At 37.1% G+C, this 22,815-nt stretch overlaps 1 pseudogene across 1 annotated transcript in view; it reads right to left on the reverse strand.

Moving 5' to 3' along the window:
* Positions 1-389: 389 nt before the first annotated feature.
* The window catches only part of LOC306869527 (ras/Rap GTPase-activating protein SynGAP-like), a 30,545-nt pseudogene continuing 8,119 nt past the window's right edge, over positions 390-22,815 (reverse strand). Inside the window, exons 2-4 of the transcript in view lie at positions 16,286-16,407; positions 11,662-11,788; positions 390-777 (exon numbers count right to left, since the gene is read on the reverse strand). The product of the transcript in view is annotated as a ras/Rap GTPase-activating protein SynGAP-like (transcript). The remainder of the gene's footprint in view (positions 778-11,661; positions 11,789-16,285; positions 16,408-22,815) is intronic.

Here is a 22,815-nt window from a genome sequence, read left to right on the forward strand (position 1 = left end):
ATAAATGGAAGGTTGCCCAGAAGGAGATTAGATTCGTTTCTGAAGAGGAATGAGATAGCACTGACACATTCAAGCAGAGAAGTGTTGATTAAACCATTCTTTTTCTCACCCTTTCATTCACTCTCTCAGCTTATTACTAAGCAACATTGCAAAAAGTTTTTTGTTCCACACAGTTTTTTGAGGTCGATCTTCAAACGCTCAGAATACAAATGTGAGCAGCGCAGCATATGCCTATATGCACACACACAACACACAAAGACAGACATATGGGCACTAAAATATAACTAAAATAAACGTTTCAAATACCAGCATACTTGGCACACATACAAAGACATTGCTGCTGGACAAGCAGATGGTGGCAAAGGATCCCCAAGAGCCTTAATAAGATGCTAGCAAAAGCTGAAGGATAGAACATCAAACTTGATCTGTTCCCTTAGTGTTCTCATGGGCTTCTGTAACGAACCCCCCTTTGAGCAACTCTGGAGACGAAGCATGAAACTTTCTCGCGTACAAACACCCAAAAGACTAAAGATAATATAAAGACATTCTTCCCTCAAGATATTCAGTTAGATGGGAACGCGCATACACATACTCTTTTGTCTTTGGTCTAATAATTAGAGTCCCCTCCAGACAACACAGACATGTATGCAGTTCCCATAGGCCAGAAGTGACTCAGAGAGAATGACTGAGAGATTCTCTTGTTTATAACTTCGGGAAAAACTGTAGTAATCCTCCCGCCCTCCCTTCCTCCCTCTCCTGCTCCACTTGCTCGCTCTTCTCCTCTACTCTGCTCAAAGAAAAGGAAGAGTGAAGTAGGACGACAAACATCCAGACCTATTTCCATCTCAATGAGGGCCAGGGATTGTGTTCTACCTCATAAGAAATTACTTTCGCTCTCTACTCTCACCCCAAAATGATTTAAAGACCCCATGAGGTTGGAGTTTTGTTGCTTTTAGCACAGAAGTGTAGCAAAAAAAATATTTCCATTTAAAAATGTGTCTTAGTCTTCCAGGAAAACAGACATGAAATATTGTGGACTCATCCTGCACTACACAGGTGTTCATCCAATCAAATGCCTTCTACAGAATGTCCCTCCCACTAATAACACCCACAGTTGACTAGAAAGTAGAACATTTTAGATCATGGCATAAACTTCCTGTTTTCAATAGGAAATGCATCAACAAAAGAAAGCAAACTGCCATCATTAAGTGATTTCTTGGTCTCTAGAACTGATACATACACTCTTAAAAATAAAGGTGCTTCAAAAGGTTCTTCAAGCGATGCCATAGAAGAACCATTTTTGGTTCTACAAAGAACCATTCAGTCAAAGGTTCTTTAAAGAACCATCTCTTCCTTACCTTTTTATAATCTGAAGAACCTTTTTGTTTAACATCTTCAGATGTTAAAAGTTCTTTATGGAACCATTTAGTCAAAAAGATTCTTCTATGGCATCGTGAAGCACCTTTATTTTTAAGAGTGTACATTCTCGGCATTGAGACCAAATACTCCCTGAGCTAATTTTGCATAGAGTAGCTAATTAGATCTAATTGTTTAATTACAGTCCTACGCAGGGAATTTCACTATGGCACTTGCTCAGCAACTTCCTGACAACCACTGTAGGGCCAAGACTGCTTTATTTCAGACGTTTTGCCTGCTGAACACAACAAAATATGAACCAAGAACCTGGCTTTGATAAGGACTATTACACAGTAAAATTCTCACGCAAATACATGCAACACAAACATTAATGCTAAGTCAATACTGTATCTGTAGGAGACACAACCAGGTACTGTAAATCAAGATGAACTACTGAGATTTGGACAGTCAGGAGATTTCTAATTGCAAAATCTTCCCTTCCCAATTATCTAGGCCGTTAAATCAGATTGCATAAGGCCTGCTATTTCTTAGCCCAAGCAAGGTTTTAACATATTTCATGCATTTTAACATAACGAAGTAAAGATAAATACATTTAAAATGACATCAAAAGATTTTTATGGCAAATTAATGCTGATCTTTTGAACTTTATCCAAAAATCCTGAAAAAAAGGCATCATGTTTTCCACAAAAAAATGTTTAGGCAGCAACCACTTCATGAGCATATAATATGCAAACCTATCGCTTGGTTGGATAAAGTAAACCAGTGTCACACTAGTAAAGTTTTGACAGATGATGACTACAATCTAAATAAAAGTGATTACAGTGACATAAAGGAGTCATACACTAGGCACGTGCAAGTCCGTTATTACTGATGCGTTTACAAACCATATAAACAAACATCATAATTTTTTTATATATTCGTGTAGTCATCAAAATTCATGTCCTGCAAATGTTTTTTATAATGGCTACTGGTTTAATAAGCGAGTATGCAAGGGTTTAGTGATTCTGAATGGATCCGTATAATAACGTATGCAATTCAAGGCAAGGTTGGTTTAGCTGGTTTAGTGGTCTTTTGCCATCTCCCTGTCTTCCTGTCCAAGCTTCACTTGGGCTTTTTGCATTAAACATGCTTTAAACAAATGTACTGTATATATTTTTTTCTTTTGCGGTTTTTGTTTTTACACTATATAATTAAATACTTTGTGAATTATCACATTTAAAAAGTATTTTTTATACTAAAGAAAATTAGTAAAGTGGTGTGGGGTGGTGCCATTGTGTATGCTGTGTCAAAAGCCCACTGTCTTTGACTTTGAAAACCCCTGAACTAATTAGAATTATTTAGCTATAACACTTTTGCCTTGAATAAATCAAATACATTTATGTTCTTCTTGTGGTAACATCTAAATTCACTGAATCAGTAGTTAATGACTGAATCAAACTGAAAACATTAGGGTCACACCAACAAAAATATGTTTCCCAGGTCATGCAGAAACAGTTCTTTAATCCTGATCACTGGGATTTCCATTGCCATTTAAAAAAAAAAAAAGCCACTCGAGGCCTATCATTACAGTAATTTTACCAAATCTATAGGCGATTAAAGGCATTTCATCATGCATTAGTCAATGGAACACAGGAATCTCTCAACTTTAAAACAGCACAAAGGATTAAATAAGCCCCTTTAGGTAAAGAATCAGATGGTAAAGAGTGGAATTAGCACCCTGCTGACATACACTCGTAATAATAACAGAAAGAAGATGTGATTCCCTGAGTGGCAGGGGAGAGAAGTATCCAAATGATGTCTATCCTTTTCATTGCCCTGGTTGCTTGCTCTCTCTTATCTTTAATTACTCTCGTCTGAATGCTCACTACATTGGAGATAGTCCTCCACTTCATCACTGCAGCAGATGACACAAGATACACCAAATGCCAAGAAAGGGTCCAGCCCTGTTTTCATAAAATGTTTTCTTTCTTCAACTCCTGTAATTGGTTTAGATACACAGATATGAACATTCAGAGCTGTTTTTGCTCCACTGATGTAAATGGATTTATCTTTAAGGATAAGTGCATCTCTCATCCCATTATGACGTAAAATGCTTCATTGGATCCTAAAGCTTTTAATTCCTTCATTCGGCTGTTAAATTGCATACTCAAAAGAAACACTGTAACCAATGATCGAATTGTTAAAAAATTTCAGGGGGGGTGGTGTGGTCCTATGGGGGGGTGAACTACTATTTATAAGTAGTTGTTTTTTTCCCTTCTGGGGCCTGAAATAGAGGAATTTTGGTCAAAATTGATAATTAAACAATATTTTGCTGAATGTGTTTTTGTGCTGGCACCTTGCCTGATTTAGGTCTGTCGTGGATAAATAAATTTGGCAATAAAACCGCCAGTAGGTGGCAGCAAGTCTCTGTTTTAATAAATGACTTACTGAATCATTCATATCAAACGATTCGTTCAAAACGGCTGATTCAATAGAAACGAAACAAGTGAGACCATCTGAATGGACCGTTGAATCACTGGCTCACTTGATTCGTTCTAAAACTGATTCATTCACGGAATGAAACACCGTGTCGCTATGCATTGTTGTATAAAACTAATAGCACATTTGTGCTAGACGTGTTTTGTTTTCTTCTCAAAGTTGGATAATGTCAGCTCTCCTACAGTCACATATACATTATGTCAGGAGAATGCCTTTAAATTCTAATCAAGGAAAAATCCTACCTTCTGTTGTCTTCTTTATAAAGAACTTCAAAAGTTGCGCTTGAACCATTTTGTGTGAAAAATGATGAAATTGCTTCTGCTTGTGTGCAGCTTGTTACAGTACCGAGGTCTGACTGGCCAATCGCTGTTATTTAGTTTGTAAATTATCATAAGGAGAGAATTTTAACATTTCATGTGCATGATAAGTTTTACGTAATACTCAAAATTAATTATCCAAAGGGGATGGTGGTTTTACAGAGGGTATACTTTTTGTCATTTTTTCGACCAGGGGGATGCCATCCCCCCGCATCCCCCCCTCAATTCGAGCCCTGACTGTAACTGATTATGGGTACATCAAGAGTCCTGTCTATGAATTGGTCTTGTATAAGGGTTTAACTGCCTTGAATCACATGGTGATACATTTTTACATACAGTATATGGGAGGGCACCTACTCTGCCAGGGCAGGACGGTTGTACTGTGTTATTTAGGGCTATTCTGGGATATTTTGAGGTTTGGCCTGCGTTTAAGCCAGATGTTGGACTCAACTACTGTGTCATGGATTTGGATTCCCTTGGCAGAACTTACATTTTCTTTCTTGCTAGCTTTCTTTGCAAGCTCTCCATCTCTCTCTGTCCAGCATATCGACCCAGTTGGACCCTGAATGTCCTGTTTCCCTGAAATACTTTAGCAATTAGCTCATTCAGCTAACCGCATTCTTCCAGAGCTCCTTCCCTAGACCTGCGCCGTAATCTCTGTGCATACAGACAATGGAAAAAATAGTCAAATAGTAATTTAATCATTAGGTTTTTAGAGCGCTCTGACAGGGGAGATTGAAATATGCGAGCGGAAAAGAAGAGGGAGAATGTGAAGGAGAGGAGAAAGAAAGATTTATTTGTGTACATAAGTCGACCTACCGTCCCGTGCTGCTCACTCACACTTTCTCTCTGTCTCTCTCTCTTTCTCCCACACTCACACAGATATCTACTCTCTCCTCCTCTCAAACTAAAGCCACAAGAGAGACACAATTTAGAGAAACACAATTCCTTTAAAATGTGAAACTCCCTCAAACATAATCAAGTCTGCACAGCACACTCCAGTCACCCACAACCCACAAGTCACACAAACTCCTTCAAGAAATACAATAGTCAAATCAGAAAATATAAGTGCCTATATACTAGAGATTGACAGAGAAAGAAAACCAAAAAAATAATAAAATAGTAAAATAACAGTATTACACTACCTGCTTGAACTTCACCTAACAGTAAATCTTTGGATGCACTATGTTCATTCTAAAGACAGAAATCCATGTAGTTCTTAAGTGTTGTCATAGGGAGACTTTCTCCTTTAGTCTTCTTCACATTGCAGCTTATTTTGGTCAGAAAACACCCACTTAGACAGGAATAGACTAGCTGATAGACATGTAAATACAGCCATCAACCAGTTTATATATATATATATATATATATATATATATATATATGGGCCATTTAACACTGGGTTAACATAAAATGTATTATAACACCTTTAATAATAATAGACAGAAAAAAAGAACAGACAGCCAGACAGACACAGATGAATAAAAAAGAGAGAGACAAAGACAGAGAGAGAATGGCAGCAATAAAAAAAAAAAAAGCTGAAAAAAATGTAGCTAGAATTTCTGACCAAAAGTATAATTTCACATAAACTCAGAAACACAGCAAAAGATATAGTTCTGCTCCAGGATATCTAATTTACATACTATGAAATGCTTTAAACACAACTCTGCAAAACTCTTTGCCACAGTTTCAATGATTGTGAAGCCACTAATACTGTGAACTTTGGCACATTCAGTGATTATTTGCAAGTGTTTTCTAGTTTCTCTACAATATGCATCGGGCGTTAAGAGAATAGACTGCGGGTGGTCTGTAGGCATGCCGTCTGAGGCGGAGACTATAGTTTTCAACAAACTCATGCGTGTACTCTTAAAGCATTTTAAACACTATGCCAGCAATTCATCTCCAGTTCACCAATATTGAGGCAAGGGCTGAGAGCATACTTCCTCCACAGGCACTTACCGGACTGACCCTCCGACTCAGGGCTCGTCTCAGACTCCATAGTGTCACAGAGTGCTGAACTGCTGTCCAACAACGGAAAAACAGTGCTGAAAGGAGACAGATGGGAGGAGAAAGGAAGAGAGAGAGAGAGAGAGAGAAGAGGTTCTCCCTTCACCCGATCCATAGAGAACTGCTCTGAGCTCCAACTGTTGTTCTGTGTTTGTCTACTGCTCCAGAGAGAGACAGAGAGAGAAAAACAGAGCCAGAATGGACGCATGTGGCGTGCATGCAGATTGACTATTCCTGTAAGTTGCAGTCTCTCTTTAGCTCCTACTTCTCACATGCTTCTTAAGGACACAGTATCAGTGGCAATACTTTGGCAGATTTTACTCACTCTCTCTTCAGTCTCTTTACAGACGAACAAATAAAACGGCCAATATTTATGGAAACCTTATGCCATTAATGAAGTTGAGCCAAGTAACAAACACTATATTGTTAAAGGTAACCACAATCATGCATGTGCTCTCATTCACATTTCACTTTGAAATTCTCAATGACATATACTATAAAGTATCAAACTGCACACTAGGACATTAGTGTGTATGAGTGATAATGAGCTACCAGCATACCATCAGTCTTGCAATGCATCCTTGATAAACATGAATGAGTAATAGGGCAACAGCTTTACAATCTATGTCTCACTTTGATGTTTGTCTGTGAGCTACATGTACTAATGGTGATTTGAAGGCATTTTGACATGTCAGTACCCAGCATTCAGCACTACAGTGATGTGCAGAAGCTGGGTTAGCCAACAGAGAACAGAATGCACAGAAGTCAACAATACTATTATTAAGTATTTGACAAATATGTTAAAAGGGGTCTCTGATTAGTACCCTATTGATTTGATTATTTAAGCTTTTAATTTGCAGTATTGAGGCACAATACATGTTTTCTGCTCTTCAACCCCCCAATTAAAAAGTTTTGATGTTTATGGATCAAAGTAGTGAGGTTGTTCCTGCTTTTGCCCTCTAGTTCGAAACATCAAACAGAAGGTGCTCCAGTTCTCAAAGGGAGACAGATTTACTTCAGTTTCTCTTTTGTCTTCTATCAGTTATTCAGTATGGGGTGTGGGCAAACAAGAAACACTTTGAAAACAATTCTGAAAACACAGTTAGAAATCTGATCAATGACCAGACATTAATAAAATTGAATACGTTATGTGTTATGAAATCGAGTAGCCTTTAAAGTGAAAAAGTGATGTGACATATGGCCAAGTATGGTGACCCATACTCAGAATTCGTGCTCTGCATTTAACCCATCCAAACTGCACACACACACACAGCAGTGAACACACACACACCGTGAACACACACCCGGAGCAGTGGGCAGCCATTTATGCTGCGGCGCCCGGGGAGCAGTTGGGGGTTCGGTGCCTTGCTCAAGGGCACCTCAGTCGTGGTATTGAGGGTGGAGAGAGCGCTGGACATTCACTCCCCCCACCTACAATCCCTGCCGGCCTGAGACTCGAACCCGCAACCTTTGGATTACGAGTCCGACTCTCTAACCATTAGCCCATGACTTCCCCACGACTTTACTGTAATATATATAAAATTATAAATCTGAATATACAATGTAACTCAATATACAAACTATACTATTATACAATAGTATAACTACTGTATACTGAGTTTATAATTAACTTTATAAAACGTTTTTTATAATTGCACTGTCCTTGGAGCGGACCTGACCTACATTTCACTGCTGGTTATACCCTGTATAATTGTGTATGTGACAAATAAAAATCTTGAATCTTGGTTAGTTCCATTCCTCGATTCTGATTGGTCAGCAGAAGACCAATTTTTATGACCGCTTACAAAATAAGATGAGAGTAAGAGTATGATGCCTAGTTTTAAAAATCTGTTCAGATTTTAAAAGTCGTGTAGTGCATTCCAGCCTTTAGCTGTATTTTAGGCTCAGCACAATTTTGACTTTGGTACCGTACCAGAATCTACTAGACTTAACTCAGTGTCGTACTAAATCAATACCATATAGGTGACAAATAAGCAGCCTCAAAAGATATCCAAATTAAAAACAGAGCACTGCATGCATGAAACTCTGCAGTAACAAATGTGTTGCTCGTTTAAAATAAATACTTCTCAGCACTCTCCTGTACTCAGTAAAACAGAAGCGATACTAAACAAACTCCAGCGGTTTCAGCAGTGTTGAGTGGACTCAGACTAACTTAAACACATCTGACAGTTAATGTTAACATTAACATTATATCAAGCTTATATCATCAGCACAGTTATCATATAGAGTGAGATTTATCTGTTTGATCCAGCTTGTTCCTCTGTTGTCACATTTGCCAATTTCACTTCAGTTTGGTTAATAGCAGTGAACTTTAGAATAGCAGTGTATCAGGTACCCAAAAATATTGTATCAACACTACTGCAAGTGTTTGTGAGCCTTTAAAAACCTGGTTATCAAGGTTTAAAATGATCATTTATCTATCATGTGATGAAATCAGGAGTCAAATGAGTAGTATTGCCTCATAACAGGCACTAGCTAAATTCAGTTGTCCAGCACAGATATACATTATATATAAATCTGGAAACTTACATAACAAACATATACACACACATTTAGTTCACTATATTTAAGGAGACCTATTATGCCCCTTTCTGAGAAGCACGCACTCAGAAAGTGGCTGTCATGTGACATGTGAATACTAAACTAAGTTCTCTTTCATGTCTTATTGCGCTTAAACCATCAAATACACAAATATACAGTTTGTTAAAAACACATAAGTTAAAAAACAGTCAGTTATGCCTGTTAAGGTAAACTGCTGGGAAAGAAATCACATGTGTATATTAGATCTGTGTGGCAGCAGAGTAACGTTCAGTAAATCAATCAATCCACCGCTCTCTTATTTCCTCTGAGGCTGAGACTCTAAACAGTGTTCTGTGCTCGTCAGTGCAGCCAATGACAGAATAGTGAGCATGCTTTGCTCAAACGTTTGCCATGGCGTTAGAACTGCTCCACCGTTTTTACTTGCAAAAACAGAATGGCGGCGCAGTGGGTGGAAACTTGCAGAATGAGGGTGGTAATATTATAATAAGTTCCCCTTTCAACATCACATTTTCTGGCTTAGTAGATGCACCGGGGACCTGATTATAGCACTTAAACATGGAAAAAGTCAGATTTTCATGATATGTCACATTTAATAAGGACACCTAATAAACTTCCATTGTTTTTACAACAATTAATATTAATATTTTCTCTCACCTGGCCTGACCCCTACCACTAAATGTAACCCTCACGAAACACTAAATCTAAATAGAAACATGATTTAGTCCATTTGCATGCATAGTGAGATCTGACTTATATATATTAGAATATGTGAGGACATTTTTGAATAGTGAGGACATTTTGGACCTCACATGTTTAGTCAAACCTGTACACATACACATAAACTAATATACTGTATAACTGTACAGGTGCATCGCAGAAAATAAGAATATGGTGAAAAAAATATTTTTTTTCTTTTAACTTATTTCAAAAAGTGAAATTTTCATATTTTAGATTCATTACATGTAAAAGTAAAACCCTTCAAAAGTTTTTTTGTTTTAATTTTGATGATTAGATCTTACAGCTAATGAAAGTCAAAAATCAGTATGTCAAAATATTAGAATATTTACATTTGAGTTTCAATAAATGACCATCCATACAGTGTAAATTCCAGGTATCTCTTGTTCTTTGAAACCACAATAATGGGGAACACTGCTGACTTGGCAATGATCCAGAAGAAGATCATTGACGCTCCACAAAGAGGGTAAGTCACAGAGGGTTATTACTGAAAGGAGTGGCTGTTTACAGAGTGCTGTATCAAAGCATATTAAATGCAAAGTTGACTGAAGGGAGAACATGGGGTAGGAGAAGGTGCACAAGCAACAGGGATGACTACAAGCTTGAGAATACTGTCAAGCAAAGCTGATTCAAACACTTGGGAGAGCTTCACAAGGAGTGGACTGAAGCTGGAGTCAGTGCATCAAGAGTCACCACGCTCAGACGTCTTCAGGAAAAGGGCTACCAAGCCACTTCTGAACCAGAGACAACGTCAGAAGCGTCTTACCTGGGCTGTGGAGAAAAATAACTTACAAAATATTCTAATATTTTGAGATACTGATTTTTGAATTTCATGAGCTGTAAGCTCTAATCATCAAAATGAAAATAAAAAAAAACTTTTGAAGTGTTTTACTTATCATGTAATGAATCTAAAATATATGACAGTATCACTTTTTGAAATGTCACAAGAAAAAATGAACTTTTTCACCATATTCTAATTTTCTGAGATGCACCTGTATAACCTTCATTCTGCATAAGGCAGAGTTAAAAGCATTTCTAAATAGTCAGTCACAAAGAGACACCAGTCAACTCACACTATCACAAAAAATATTTTGGTAGAACCAGACTTTCAGGTACCCAAGAGCATGTCAGAAATGTTTAAATAGTATTTAACCCAGAATATTACATTAAATCACCAATGATCCTAGATCAGGCTTGTCTATATTCACTACTGAAAACAAACCTGATCACTACTGAAAACAGGAACTGATCAGGAAAAAGATGCTTTTAAATCCAGTTCTTGAAATTTGTTCTGGGACATTCCTTGTTAAACCAACCAAATTTCAGAAACTTCCCCAGCTCAAATTTTTCCATTTGTCAATATTTTTGAAGAAAGGTCAATATGGTGATGAAATCAAAAATATCAAATGCCATGGATGTATATTAAGTGAGTAATCCACTTTTTTGTAGTTGGGGGGAGGGGGGTTCAAAATGGCAATTTTCACCAGAGATTCAGAGCAACATTACAGGGGGGTAAAAATTGCTTCAGAAGGATGACAGTATCATTATATTATTTTTACACAGATATTGGTATGCATATTAGTAAAATCTGTTGACTAGCTATCTTTGTTGCATTATATAACAGTGGTGACTTTTTGAAAATGGGAAAAGCACTTTCCCAAGTTTTTTTGACAGAAGAAAAGAATATTGCAGCCAACATCCTCCCCTGCTGGCCTCAACAAAAATGACATGGCATAAATATCTGAGTATAAGGTAGCATAAATAACTACTTCTTCAAAAAAATAAAAACGTTTTAGCCACAAGCACGGTCTGAGACAAGTACAACTCCTACATATATATTTGCTCTTTTTTGTGAAATCACAACAAATGTCTGCAAATATACAAAAGTGTCAAAACAATTGACCGATACTTCATATTTAAAATATTAAAAAAAATAATACAAAGTAATGGTGGTTTTATATTATAGGATATTTTGGAGAACTTCACATTTTGACTAAGACTTTATAAACTTTTTTTCACGCACAAAGAGTTCATTCAAGCAGATTAAATATATTAAGTGTCGAGCATAACTACAAAACTAATAAAAAGCTTTAAATCCCCTTATATTCCCAGGTTTTCTATGACCATGAGAGACCCTGGCCTCTAGCCGTGTTGTAAACATGAGGAGTAACAGTAGTATACGCACTGTTGTCCACTGACAGATGACACTGGAGTTCCGGGAACTGTGCCTCCACAGGAACACTGATGGTGCGACGCAGCAGTCTGGATTTGCAGGTGTCAGGCCTCCTCTCCTGTAGGAGCAGAGGATGTACCTGACAGCGGAACACAAGAAAGAGAAAGAAAGACATTGAGCACACATTTGCCTGCCATAAAGACATAAAGAATTCAATAAAACAAGCACACAGATGGACAGAGCATGAATATATTAAAGGGTTTCTAGCGACTTAAATTACTTATTGAGCATGGCTATGCTATTTCATAGCTAAATAAAATAGCTAAAAGCTTAATTTTTTTTAATAGATAGCAATAAATATTTATGGCCAGTCTATTTTTTCTTAATTTACTCACTATTGGTAGTTATGGCAAAACAAAACATTCTACTGAAAGGAATACAGAAGGAGAAAGAGGAAGAGAGACCAACTTAACTCTGGGGAATTCAGCATCAGATCTGGGCAGCTCTGACTGCCAAAATTACCTTGCGTTCCTTCCCAGAATCATGTTTCCAGCACTCATGGTGTTATAACCAAACTTTCAGACCGCCCATTCTCTTGAGACTGTGCTAATGTGCTTTTGTTGTTATTACCAACTGTGAATTTGCCCTCAAGAAATGGTCCACATTCAATTTCAGCCACAGCAATCTGGTTTACTGACAGTCCAAATCAATTTAATGGCACTGACATTTTGGTTTCATAACCATGGTATTTGCCAAATACTAAAAATAGTTTAAGTCAATGTGGAGTAAAATTTGATTCATATTATTACTTTTCATATTAGAACCTGCCTTTAAGCTGATTCTTTTCTTACTTGGGAGAGTGATCTGAATTAAATGAAACCACATACAGTGCTAAAGGGCTTGGAAAAAGTAATACAAAAGCTAAAAACAGTTAATTAAAAAAAGGAAACACACATTTTCCCCCTCAATAAACTCATAATTTGCTGCTTCTTAATAGTTTAAGGTAGCTATTAAGTTTAGGTATAGGGCAGGATTAAGGGGTCTAAAATATGATCAGAATAATATGTGCTTTGTAATTAATTAAGTAATAAATTACCAATGTGCTAGTAATATGCATGCTAATAAAGCAACTAGGTAATAGTGAGAATTGGTCCTTAAAGTGTTACCAAATAAGTAAATAAATAACGAGAACACTAAAGAAAACTTTGTGCCAAGAAAGTAATCCATTATTGTAATGCATTACTTTTGTAACGTGTTACTCCCAACACTGTAAAACACATTGTGGTATGCATATTTAATACAGCTAAACTCCAGATACCTCACAGCTATATGGGAGCATGCCATAAGCTTTTATTATTTTAATACAATAAAAAAAAATTGCAAAAAGGCTTTAATTTTCTTAATTTTTAAACCGTTTCTACAAATGAGAACACTCACAAAAGCCATTGTCAGATTTAGCTATGTCTACAAATTTGTTCCCAAATAATGGTTAAATACACACACAATACCTAAATATTTACCTGTTTCATATTTTGACCTCTATACTTCCCCTCATAGAGTAAATTTAATTAAAAGACAACATTGTACTTTATATAAAATTGTTGTGTCTGAACACATACATTTCCAGCACAAGAGTAATTTTTTATTTGTGGATAAAGGCAACACTGTTTATTACTTCATTTACTTTATCAAAGGCACCTTTATCATGCTACTTTTGGCTAACATGCATAGTAATAAAATTAAAGAGAGCTCTAGCCAAGTGTGCGTTAGTTGGGCTCATGCGGCAACATCCAGGATGATTTTATAAATACCGGTAAATGAATGGGAAAAAAACTCATCCTATAAGTACAGTAAGTACATAAACAAATTTCTCTAAGCATTAAAGATCTGGTATTGCCAGGAGAGAATCTGTCTTTTGGTCCGCCTCCAGCAGAGAATCATTCACCACTGCTCTGCCTGGCCAGTAATAGAGGAGTGGAGATTTATTACAGCGCTGCTCTCTGGCTGATAACAGAGGATTCGACATACAGCGTGAGCTATGGGCGAGCGGAAAATTCTTTATCGACCACAGTACACAGCATATATTCTTTGCAAGTGTGAGCCATCTATTGATTGTCCCTGTGGAACACCGTGTGTCTTGACTGCCAGGCCGAAAAGTGAGCTCAGGAAGCCTGCTGATGTACCGCACTTCTGCACATGTCACAATGACAAACTACACACAGCTAACACACTACTCGCTCTCATGTGCTTGGACTAGTTCAGTCACAACCAGCACAAAATACTTTGCCCTTCTTTTTTCTTAACACTAGATTTTTGTTTTTTCTTTTTAGTATTTGTTACTGTGCAAAAAAAGCAAAGTAAATGTGTAATTTATTCCTGTGATGGAAAAGCTGAATTTTCAGAAGTCATTACTCCAGTCACTGTGCCACATGATCTTTCAGAAATCAGTCTAATATGCTGATTTTGTTGTGCTGCTTACTTTTATTTCATGATTCTTTAAATAGAAAGTTCAAAATAACAATAGCATTCAAATTTAAAATACATTCAATACAAAATGCAAATTTTTTAAAATAGAAATATATTGAAACATTATAAATATCTTTACTGTCACTTTGATTTTTGAATTTAATGCTAAATAAGTATAAAATGAGTATAAAAATAAAATATTTATTTTAATAAATAATAAATAAAAAAATCTTACTCATCCCAAATTTTTAATTGCAGTGCATATAAAGATATATTCATAAAATAATAATAATAATAATAATAGTAATATAATATAGAGATATCATATAAAAATATATATTTTTATATTAAATTATATAAGTTTGGGGGCAGTTACTATAAGTATTCAAGTCAGAAAAACAGATTTTGCTGACTCAAAGAAAAAAAAAAGATTATGAGTGATTAATTTCATTTTTACAAAATGAGTGAAAAAAGTACAAATAAATAGCCACTTTTACTCCCAAACATAGGCCTAGTTAAATCTTAGCATAAACACGATATACTCTCTCTCTCTCTCTCTCTATATATATATATATACAGTATATATATACACACATACACATATACATACATACATATAAATATACATACACAACAGGGTATCACTATTTGAGCACACCGGGGTGATTATGAACATGAAATTATCGAGCCATGTCTTCCTGTTTCACAGAAATATAAATAGGGGGGGGGGACAAAACAAAGGCCAAATTCCAAATTATTCACCCATCACAATGAGAAAAACCAAAGCATATATTTCTGATGTGCAGCAAAAGATAATTGAGCTTCACAAATTAGAAAGTGGCTTAAAGAAAAGAGCTAGAACAGTGAAAATTCCCATTTCCACCATCAGGGCAATAATTAAGAATTTCCAATCAACAGAAAATGTTATGAATCTGCCTGGAAGAGGACATGTGTCTATATCGTCCTAATGCACGGTGAGGAGGAGAGTTTGAGTGGCCAAAGACTCTTCAAGGATCACAGCTGGAGAATTGCAGAAAAAGGTTGAGTTTCAGGGTCAGAAAACCTTAAAAAAAATAAATAAATCAACAGCACCTACGTCACCACATGTTTCACCAGGGTTTCAAAAAAAAAAAAAAAAAAAAGAAGAAAAGAAAATGCTTTCACCAAAAAACTAATCCAGCATATTCAGTTGTCAGACACAACTGGAACTTCAAATGGGACTGGCTTCTATGGTCAGATGTAACAAAAAATTTAGCTTTTTAGCAGCAAACACTCAAGATGGGTTTGGTGAACACAGGGATAAAAAGTACCCCATGTGTACAATTAAATTTAATGCTGTATTTGTGATGTTGTGGGCCTATATTTCTGCTGGAGGTCCTGGACATCTTGTTTAGACACATGACATCATGGATTCTATCAAATACCAACAGATATAAAATCAACAAGTGACTGACTGAAATCTTATAATGGGCCAGATTTGGATCTTCAAACTGTACAGTAATACAAACACAAACACAAAAATGGGTCACTGGGCACAAAACCAAGCTTCTGCTATGGCCATTTCAGTTCCCTGAACTGCACCCTGTAGAAAATGAGTGGGGTGAACTGAAAAGAAGAAGCACCGTCAAGGATCTGGGAATCTGAAGGATCTGGAGTGATTCTGGATGAAGGAATGGTCTCTGATCTCTTGTCAGGTGTTCACTTACCTCATCAGGCATTATATACTATTTTGGCAAATGGAGGTTTCAAAAAGTATTGAATAAAAGGGTACCGTCAATTTTGTCCAACGTGTATTAGAGAAAAACATTTATTTCTTAATGATATTTCCCCTCATTTTAAATTCTTATTATCCAACGAAAGGTTAGATTTTTGTGAATTTTTCAAACAATAGATCAAAAGGATTAACAATGCAGATTTATTGCCACAGCCTTCTTTGATCATATTTACCAAGGGTACAAACGATTCTGACCACGTGTGTATGTACTCTAACCACAACCTAATTTGATTTCAATGACCCAACTGAACCCTCTTTACACCTATATTTAGCACTATCCACTTGATCAGATCACCTGAAGGAAAACTTAATAAAAACTGTAACCACTTAAGAAAAACTGTAAGGGCATGTGGGAAACATGAGGAAAGGCTCTTTCTATGTCATTGTGTATTATACCTCCTCTTTGTCCAGCAGCAGCATTTGATAGTCGGTGACCACACAGAATTTGGGGTTCCAGACGGCACGTTCAGCACACGGGTGACCACATGACATCCAGTGGCCTGCAGGACCCCTCATATCTGACAAGACGGAAGGAAGATCAGAAATAGAGAATGATGAGAATGACAACAAAAAAAGCACCTGGAAAATCAGAAGACAAGAGAGGTAAAGGGATTTCTCCCAAACTCTCTGTTTGGATCATGTATTTAAAGACTGGCCTGTGCCTTTCCATTTACTCCTCCTCTTTAAAAAGGTCAAACAAAATCCTGAAAGATCTGCAAAGAAAACAGCTCCTGAACCTGTAGCATATGTCTTCGGAATGAAACAAGAGCTCCTGGAACACATTTATATGGTAATGAGCCCCCTGTTCACGACAATGAGATTTCCAAATATTTCACCAAGTGAGCAAGAAATATTGCCATGTTAATTTGAGTATGATATAGAGAATGCAAGTAAAGTGAATTACAACAGAGTCATAGTGTTGCTTTTTTGCATCTCATATGGAGACATTGACATGCCGCATGGAACGTTAACGATCTCATCTTGTTTCAGAACATTGAACAAGCCTGGACTCTGTTCTCATTCTCATTCATGGCAAACCTCTGCTTCTCATGCTGAATGAATGAAGGCAAAAAGTATTTTACAGCCAAATAATTTAACATCTATTTATTGAGTTTTATTTTGTGGAACAGTAATACAAAACAAAAAGGAGCTGTACAAATTTAAAACCCACCCCTTGGTAGACTTAAAAAATAAATAAATAAATAAAATAATACACACATTAATTAATATCAATAGATAAATAACAACAAAATTTTTAGAAATATTTTAGAAAAGAAGACACAACATTAAAAGTTGAATGCCTTGAATTTACAGTTTTCATGCTAGATCCATGTACACGAGAAGTAGAGAGTTCCATTGAGATAATGTCCAACAAATACACAGTCCAGGCTCGTCTGTCCATTGTGTGAGGAGGATTCCAATGGTTGACTAGCAATTTTTTTGCTGCTGTGAGAGCAGCTAACAGTAAAGATCTTTGTTGGACGGACAAGGTGAAGTCCCAAAAATAGGCGACTGCCTATGCCATTTTGTAACTATTTGTGAACGTCTTTCAACATCCCTCCATGTGGAGAAGAGATGGGTTACAATGGGACCAAATCGAGATTTACACTGCCTAAGCGGAACTCCCGAAAAAAACAAGATGTTTCAATTTATACAGATAAACAATAGATTCCTCAATTGCTCTCCAAGACAGAAGCGCCAGGATCAAACCAAACTGTTAAAGCGTGGAGGGAAAAGGCTTGAGCATACAGTCTAAAATTAGGGAAAGAAAGACCTCCATGTAATCTACATCGTTGTAAAATAGTCAGTTTAATACGAGGACGTTTCCCATCCCATATATACACCGTGAAACACATGCATCTAGTTTGTTCCAGTAGCCAACCGGTGCAGCAAGAGGAATCATGGAAGGAAAGAAATTAATACGTGGGAGAACATTCATTTTAATCACCGATATACAGGCCTGACAAGAAGTAGGAAGACGAGACCAATTTTCAAAATCTGAGGATACTTTGGCTAGAATACCATTATAGTTTTTTGAGATGATTTCCTGCAGGAAAGGAAAAGCATCTATCCCCGAGTACTTAAAGTTTTGAACCAATGGAATAGACATAGAAAGGGACATGGAATCAATTTTAGAATTGAGGGGAAGTAAACGACTTACTCCAATTAATTTTAAACCCAGAGAGAGATCCAAAATGGTCAAATAAATTCAACACATGAGACAAACTATTATTTGAATTAATAATATGATATAACCTGCGTAAATTATCCGAAGCTGAGCGAGATTTAATGAATCCTGTTTGGTCACGATGAACTAGCCTATTCATAAATTTCTCTAGACGACGAGATAGTACTTTAGCATATAATTTAACATCAGTCCCTATCAAAGAAAGTGAACTAGAACAGGAAGTTGGATCTTTCTTTTTTTAACAAGAGAGAAATAACAGCTATATTAATAGATGGGTGAAATGAGCCTTGAGTAACCTAGCCTAAATCCGACCAAAAAGTAGTATACAATTCGATAGGATTGCCATCTATGCCTGGGGATTTCCCCTTGTTCATAGATCGAATTGCTGACTCCAGCTCCTGAAGAGAGATCGGTTCAGCCAGGTATTCCGAATCTGAATCTGACAGCCTAGGTAAGTCAAGGTTGGACAGAAAAGATGCAAAAGAATCAGGGTCACCATCAGCAGAAGAAGTATAGAGGTTAGAGTAAAAATAGTGAATAGCGATATTAATGTCTTTTGGGTCTGTCATAATGAGCCCAGATTGGGATTTCACTGCTGAAATATTAGCAAACTTTTCACTGTTGTGTAATCTTAGGGCTAAAAGGTGGCTTGGTCTACTCCCTTGAAAATAATAATTCTGCCTGGATCTTTGGATCAGGAATTATGCCCTGGATCTCAGTAATGAATTGAGTTCGGACCTAACGCTGATTATCTCTAGTCAGATTCTGGAGCAGTGATTCAAGTTCAACTATCTTTTTGCGTCGGTTTTTCTGAAGGAAAGAGGCATATGAAATGGAGTTATTCCTTATAAATCCTTTAACTGCATTCCAAAGTGTTCGAGGATCATCCACTGAACCTTGGTTAATTTCAACAAACTCAGCAAATTTATTTCTGAAATAACTGCAAAAATTTTCATCCTGTAACAATTTAGGATTAGATCGCCATCTAGTGGCACGGGATGGCCGAGGGATCAAAGATAATCTGCACAAATTTCCATCATAATCAGACAAAGATAAGGAATAGATATAGAGAAAGACAGCGTTGGTCCGTCGGAAGTTTTCACCGGAGCATGAAGTCTGGCAGTCCGTAGAATGAGCTCCCTGTCCATGTACCGCAGCAGTTTAAAGATGAAAACTTGTGGTTTAGCGCTGAGGACAGCCTTGTGTACACGCGATGTGCTCGCTCCACTTCAATCTCTTTGCCTGTCAGAGACAGGAGCCATGTCGGTAGCAATCTTTTTAAAAAGCCCATAGGGTCGTCCTTTTCGGAACCTTCAGGCAATCCAACCAGATGCAGATTGCTGCGCCTATCGCTATCCTGTAAGTCCACAACCTGTTGCTCGAGCGTGGCAACGCGCCTAACGTGATCTGCAACAACTTTCTTTTGTTCTCTCATCTCCACAGTAAGAAGATCCAGTTTAGAGCATAGCGACTGAACAACTGACATGTGAGAAGCGAATTCGTTCCGCATCGCCGTCAACTCGGTTCTTAGAATGTCCTCAAAGTGTTCACCATCTTGAACACCATATCGCTTGAGTTCGGTGACTTGGATTTCTTCTAAATCCGAGAAGCCGGCGGAGACAACTCCTGCTGTTTACGACTGCATGCCATCAGGTAAAGCACCACCAATGAATAAAACTTAAAACAAAACGGAAAAAAAAAAATCGACAAAAAGAGGCCAAACGTACGGAGCTCTACTCAAGTGCAACTAGTTTCATGAGCACGTCACGTGACTTCTACAGCCAAATAATTAATGAGATGAAGTTAGCTGTTACACTCTGTGTGCTTTACGATTGGAAACTGTGTCTATGGGTGCTCTATGAAACATTACAGATTAATGTATTATTTAATAACATCTTAACTAGTGTAACAGTGAATATGAAAAGATCAAAACACACTAGCCTGTAACAGCAACTTTCACACCATCCAAACGTGAGCACAGGTTCAAGCCTCAGGACAATAATAATGTGCCAATTACAATGTAATAATGTGCCAATAATAGTCTAGGTAAAACATCAGAGACAAAGGTGATACTTAAACTATGAACTATGAAACAGCAATATCTGAGCACCAGAACATCGCCATCTGGAGAGAGCTTCTCCATCTGACCTCCTGAGATGCTCGAAGAACCTATTCAAGAACACTCATTCTGTCAGAAAAAGTTTCAATCTCCATTTTCTTTGTATGAAGATGCAGAAGCACGCACTTCACGTGGCTTGGAAAGCACAATCATCCACTTGAATTTCTTTGTCAACTGGCATAATGACTGGATCGTCCAGAATCTACATGGCTGCAGTAATACAGAGAGAGATTAAACAGAGTTTAGTGAAAACATGGAATGCAAAGACAAATCCTGCTTCAGACTCATCTGAATGTATTTAACTCTTGCACAAGTAAGCATACAGAACAGAAGTGTGTGTGTGTGAGTGAGTGAGTGAGTGAGTGAGTGAGTGCTTGTGTAAAAAAGATCTATATTTTGCTTCATCTCTCACATCTTAGTCAAGTCCATTACAATCTTCATTATTGTAACCATAAGCAGATTCTGAAAGAGTATGTGAGACTCTGTGCACAATGAAATCCTGCAATCTTGTGATGAGAGAAGTCTTATCTTTCAATTCAATGTGATTGTGCAGATGCAATTAGCAGCGCAGAAGCATTCTGAATGCCGGACACTGCACAATCAATGCCTGCTAGATAATGAGCAATACACTTAATAGCCTCCTCAAAGGGACACACACACAGCTCAGATATTTGAACATATAAGGCAACCATTACAAGCCTATCATGTACACTGTACACAAACCCACATACTACTTTAGAAAGATGAACATATAGCTACACTAAAAATTGCTAGAAGCAGTGACTTTTCTCCCAAGATAGTGGTAGCTATTTTGCATGTCTCCTTTCTCTGACACACCAATTTCAGACTTAAGCCCTATTCGGACAGTAATTGTTTATCAGGGGGACGTAAGTGATTTTCACCATTTACTGGGGGTAGTTGGTGATTATAATGCCGTTCGAATCCAAGATGTCAGTGTTTTTCTCTCACCACCCCCGTAAAAATCCCCGGCCGAATTACTTACTGTTTTTTGACAAACACCAAGTTCGTGTGGTAATTTAATTGTCGTTCGAATCCACATCTCTGAGTTTACAAGAAAAAAATTCTCAATGGCGCATTTTCTCAATATGGCGCAGTTGCGCTTCGGGTGTCCCGAGATCGAATCCTGCCTCGTGGACCTTTCCTATTCCCACCCCCCATCTGTCTTTCTCAAACAAAAAAAAATTAACATTGAAAGGCAGATTTGTGCCTATAACGTTATCTATGTAGGTAGCTCATTAGGTTTTGGACAGGGTTAATGTTTCTGGGAGGGGAAATTCAGCAAAATCAGCAAAACACTGTCCAGAAAAATAAAAGCATTTTAGCTCCTGTAAATCCTCAGTATATCAGGTCCTGGATCCCTGACAGGATGCTGTTACTCAAACTAAGCACAGTGCACAAGGTGGGTAATTAAATGTGATCTGCTAGTTCATTCCTTCTCCTGTTAAGAAATTAGGGCCTGATTTTATTCTCAGTTACTTCAAAGTGTCATTTAATGGCTTACGGCTTCATGCAATTATCGGAAGGGCAACTGGTCTCTTAATCTTAGCAGGCAGTTTTCTGCTTCTCTAAATAAGTACTTCGTAATGACCACTGCTTTGATTTTATCAAATCATTTATAGCATTTTCTGTTAAAAGACGTTAATGAATCCATTCACGATGTGGTCACATCAAAAAGGAGATTACTTAATGCCACTGCCAAAGCAAAGCCCTTATCAGCGCAATAACATGCACACAAGGGAGGGGAGGAGAGAGGGAGCAAAATACAAATGGCACAAGAGAGAGAGGGAGAAAACGAGAGATTTATTGCATGAGTTTAACCCCCCCTCCTCTTTATAAACAGAAAATTTGAAATTTGTTCATTTTACCCCATATTACAGTGGTTATCATTTGGAATCGTCATTCATTTTAATAAAAAGTGTTAAACCATTCACTTTTAAATGAAAACAAAACTATACTGTGGAAAAAACCAGTCTATCCAGGTAGCTTCCTCTGTTTAATAAGGCACCTAAGCTTAAATTTGTGACACTTGCCTAAAGTAATCTGCGTTCTTTTTACAGAGGCTCAACAAGCATGTAATTTCATCCACAAGACAATGCATATTTAAAAAATTATTTTATTATTAATTATTATTAAGCTATTAAAAAAAAAAAAAAAACTTTACAGATATTTTTGCTCTTTATATATATATACTGAAGTTTAGGATGTCATTTTTATAATGTTTAACAAAGAAAACCAAAATCTTTCCTAGTGGCCCAGAACCTGCTGAAGTAAATCCACACGCTACCACTTCAACACTGCACAGCTGTTATCTTACTAATCCATTTAGTTTGCTACTGGAAAAAAAAAAGATAATTAGCAACAGTAGGAAAATGCATTCAAGGAGACCAGCACTGGATCTTCTGTACTGATGCACTTGGACAAAGAGAAGTAACTGGGCATTACACAAACCTCATGAGGTCAGGAATGAATATAAAACACTATAATCGAACAAATCATGTTTGCATTTGCCTGCAAATGTTCCTTTATCTAATAACAAAACCAAGCCTGATAACACAGTGCAGGCGACTGAAAAACGAATAACCTAAGCTCTAAATAATG

The sequence above is a fragment of the Barbus barbus genome (assembly GCF_936440315.1).
Source record: "Barbus barbus genome assembly, chromosome: 5".
Classification (NCBI taxonomy): domain Eukaryota; kingdom Metazoa; phylum Chordata; class Actinopteri; order Cypriniformes; family Cyprinidae; genus Barbus; species Barbus barbus.